At 38.7% G+C, this 4,494-nt stretch overlaps 1 long non-coding RNA gene across 1 annotated transcript; it reads right to left on the reverse strand.

Moving 5' to 3' along the window:
- Positions 1-218: 218 nt before the first annotated feature.
- On the reverse strand, positions 219-2,385 carry LOC143268770 (uncharacterized). The gene is made up of 3 exons (XR_013044897.1): positions 1,505-2,385; positions 769-873; positions 219-373 (listed from the first exon to the last, which is right to left on the reverse strand). It is a non-coding gene; the product is annotated as an uncharacterized LOC143268770 (long non-coding RNA).
- Positions 2,386-4,494: the final 2,109 nt, after the last annotated feature.

Consider the following 4,494-nt stretch of genomic DNA (forward strand, 5'->3'; position numbering starts at 1 on the left):
TTTAGATGGGTTCTTCTATGAGTAATACATTTTGCAATATCTAATTTCTGGGGCTGGTAAGATAGCTAAGAAGTTGAGAGCACTGGCTGCTCTTCCAAAGGTGCTCCAAAGTTCAACTCCCAGCAACCACTCTTCTGGCGTGCAGTCGCACATGCAAGCAAAATACTGTATACATAATAAATAAATTAATAAATCTTAAAAAAAGAAATATCTAATTTCTGTATGAAAGATGAGTCAGAACTGAAGTGAATTTCTAATCATATTTCTTTTCACATCCGCAGTCTATAGACTATGTCCTGTTTTTATTGGTGGAGGTGAAGTGTCCACAACTGGAGGTTGTTATAGCATATTCTTTGGAAGTGTTCTTTTTTAACTGTAGAAAAGAACACATAGCAAACAATTTTAACAATTTAATTCTCCTCATTACCCTAGGAATCTGAATATATCTTTTCTATGCTCTTAAAAATATAGTTTTAATTAAAATATTTCCTGGTACAAATAGAATTATGAACTCTTTAAGAACAGTGTCTCTTTTATTACTTTTTCTACAATACCTGACAAATAGTAGGTCCATAACGAATTCTCAGGGTAAAACATGAACACATGAAAACCGTAAACATGAAGATCCAAATGACATGGCACAGCTAGTACTTTAAATTAAAAGTGACATCATCTGGAGCTCTCTGCAGAAGACTATGACAGGGCATTCCTGTTGGCCTGATTTCACTACAATTTCACTTCTTGTATTCAAGAGATTTTATTACTTACAAGAAACCACCCCATACTTCATAGCACACCATGTCCTGTGTTTTGTTTGTTTGATTCTCTGGCATCTTTGAGGATCCCTCTTCTAAGGAATAATTTGTTTTAATCCTAAACCAGGGAGAAGATTTTGGGGGAAAAAAAGGCTGAAGTACATAGTAATTTATGAGATGTCTGATTCTAGGAATCACTGTGGGACAAAAGCAAACACAAAAAACAAAAGCTTAAAATTTTGGGATAATGACTTGATTATACTCTGTTCCAAAATTTATCAAGCTAACAAATGGCATCATTATAGCTTAGGGTTGGCATGAAGCTCCCTTCACCTTTTAGAGCTGGCTATGTGAGGAAAAGTGCACAGATGCGTTTATCCTAAGAACTGCATCTGGCCCAGGCAGAAATCTCTTTTTGAACAGCACTTGGCATGTAGCTGGGGCTGGGGCAGCAGATGCTGCTTTGCAGTTTGGGGGAATCTGCTCTAAAATCTGCTGGAAACGTGGCCTGGCCGCGATGGCTGGACTTCAGTACCTGGCCCACTCAAAGAGAACTGAGCGCTCTGGTCTTCTTTTAGGCCAGCCCTTGCATCTCTAACAAGGCAGGAGTCTGGGAATGTGTTGCTCTTGGCTTCTAGGCTGTCAAACAAAACAGGACTGACAACGTTTTGCTCTCGACAGGTGAAGTGTGGGGGATTCTCTCTATTATTGCTAAGTGAAAAAAAAAATTAAGATCAGGTGAAAATGACCTTCATGTTCCCTGCACACTGATGGTTGTCTTCTTCTATCCAGGAGACAACAGAGCAGCGGTGTCCTATTCTCCAGAGTCGTCTGCTTTGCTCATGGGGCAGGCAGTGTGTGGATCTCTGAAGTGTTTATCTCATTCTGGGAGAGCCGGGAGATGACCAGTCAAAGACAGAACTATAGGAGGCTCCTATGCAGCCTGCATGTGAATGATTGGCAGGCCTCCACATGCCCACAGCTGCAGAATACAGAGGGGGTTTGTCTAAAGGACTAGGAATTGTGCTTTCTCCAAAACAAAAGGGACATCATTGGGGTCCTTTTTCTCAAATTCAATATGCTTATTTTGGGCAAATAAGACCAAATGGACTGAAAACTGATGTAACTGAAAAGCAAACCAACCTTGACTAGCATACACAGCATCTGTGACTTATGTATCCATCCCTTCCACCTATTTCCCACCAATGTCCTCTAGTTAGAAATCTGGTTTTAAGTGTTTCTAAAGCCCCCCCCTCCATTTTTTCAGCATGCTCTCAATAGTTACAACCCTTATGTGATGTATAAGGCCAGTTCTAGAGACCAAAGAGTAATCACTTTAAGATCACTTGGAAAACTAGAGATAGAGTCAGAAAAATACCCAGACTTTTCTGAAAATTAACAAATTTCTCATCAAGTAAATATTACAGACACTACATCTTGCTTTCTATGTGTGACAGAACTTTGACTTTCCATGAGATGACATTTTAACTTGGTAAAAACAACTTTAAGATTTCCAGGATCAATAATTTGTTTCACAGCTTTTCTCATTATCTGCCCCTCCTTCCAGTCTGCTCGTTGCTTGAAAATTATGACAGCATTTGTCAGGCCTTCTGATTAGCAGAGAATATCTTCTTGCTGTTAGGGATAGATAAGAGAGGGATTTTTTTTACAATAGACATGAAGGATCACTGAATTATAAAAAGACTGATATGCCATTACACACAACAGATTCCCCTTCTTCCTTCGAGAGGTAGTCCTTACTGTAACATGAGATAAGGTAGCCAGTGAGAACACAGCCAGAAGAAATAGCTGCTAAGTTTCAACAATGTTGTGTGCTACGATATTCTGACTCCCTTTGCTCTCTCACTTCAAAGCGAAAGAGTTATGACAGACCATGAGGGAGAGTGGAGGACATCTGGGTTGAGAATGTGAAATTACATGGTAGCCTTCTAAGGGTCAGGACTTTGGAATTAATATTAATTAACTATTTGATTCCTATTCACATAGGTATACCCCTTGACAGTCTCCAGTCTGTGCCAGTGAAGGTCGAATCCGACTAGCACTCCTGTCTCTGTAACTTTCCCATGCCCCCTTGCTGGTGCACTAGCTCCTGTCCTGAGCACAGCTAGGCTGCTCCTCTCATGTCTAATCACAAGACTGTTCCTGGCTGGCACTTAACCAACCATTCAACACTTGTTCTATACAGGGGTGAAAGAGTTGCCCCTGCTCACCTGAAAATGTCGTATTGCCTGCTACTCTTGCACTATCAATGATCCCAGTGGGTAAACGGTTAGGAGAATATTAGATTGTTAAAATAAACCACAGTTACCATAGTAACTATAACTGTCTTCTTACCATTTGATGCCTGATTACCTGTCAGAATCCACCACTGTAATTAAAATCTGTGGAGGCAAAGGCACTATTTCTCTCGTTTTCATTTTATCCCTGCTACACAGCCAAATGCTCATCAGAGAGAACGAAGAGAATAAATGAGTCAATGAACAGCCAAGGAAAATAACGAATGGAAAGTTCTATGAGAGGCTCTACAAAGACATGGGCCATTCATTTATTAATTTATTCAAAACTACCTTCCTTTCTATAGAGACCATAATTTTATGACAAAGCATTGGCTTTTATCATGTATATGGGAGGTTTCTTCCTCCAAAAGACCCAAGGCCAATCTTGCATAAACAACAATCCATCAGCTTGCTGATGGCTTTTGATCAGTTCCAGCTTCACCACTGGGCTTCTTATTTCTGTAAAATATGCCTTTACTAAATCATTGTGACAAGCCCACAGTGAGGGTGTTTGCTGCTAACAAAGGACCAGACTCCAAGACAAAGAGGAATTGTGCTGTGCAGAGGAGAACATTTGCATCCCAGGATCAAAGCCAATGGACTGTAACCATGCAATCATCTAATCCACTGGGCAGCACATAGGTCACCTCCAGAGAGGAAACTTTCTATCCCTGCCAACTACAGGATGGAGGAGTTGCTAAAGTGTTGGAGAATACAATCCTAGGAGGAAAACCACTCTGGAGACTGGGCAATAGCTCTGGAATGCTGATTATCAGCTAACCAGAGCAATTATTTTCTTTCATTTGTATAGTTTATCGAATTTTTACAAAAAATGCCTAAAGTGCATTTTCCACAAAATATTTTTATCTTGAGTTAAAAACCAAATATGCTAGTTTAGAAAGACACAATTGAGTGCTGTTTGAAATTATCATAATTAGGTTTTTGAAATGATTTCTCAATTTGACTTGAATTTGGACACATTTTATAGTTTAGAAATTTAAAACACTTCAGAATCTTGTGATGAAAACCTAATGTCTTCTGATCAGAACTCTTCCTAACTCCTTTATATTTTACACCTTTCATACTTATGCAAAGTAGTAGATACAAAATAGTCATGACTTGTAATATCTTAGGTATTTAAAAAGTTGAATTTTTAATGAAAAACAGCACTTTTCTAAAATGAAGAAGATGATGATGGATTATATGCAACTGCTTATAAAACACTGAAAAATATTTTTAAAAAAACAGTTCAATTCACTGAACTGGTAATGTCAAGTGCTTACTACATTGGACTTTATGTACATTCATGAGCTTATTTATCTCCACACCAGAGACAAGAATCTTCAGTATAAGTGACAGATTGTAAACTGAATGTCATGACACAAAAAATCCTCTGGTTTATATATGAATTGAAAAATCCACAACTCTTTAGCATCAGAAAT

This window comes from Peromyscus maniculatus, chromosome 15 (assembly GCF_049852395.1).
Source record: "Peromyscus maniculatus bairdii isolate BWxNUB_F1_BW_parent chromosome 15, HU_Pman_BW_mat_3.1, whole genome shotgun sequence".
NCBI classification, from domain to species: domain Eukaryota; kingdom Metazoa; phylum Chordata; class Mammalia; order Rodentia; family Cricetidae; genus Peromyscus; species Peromyscus maniculatus.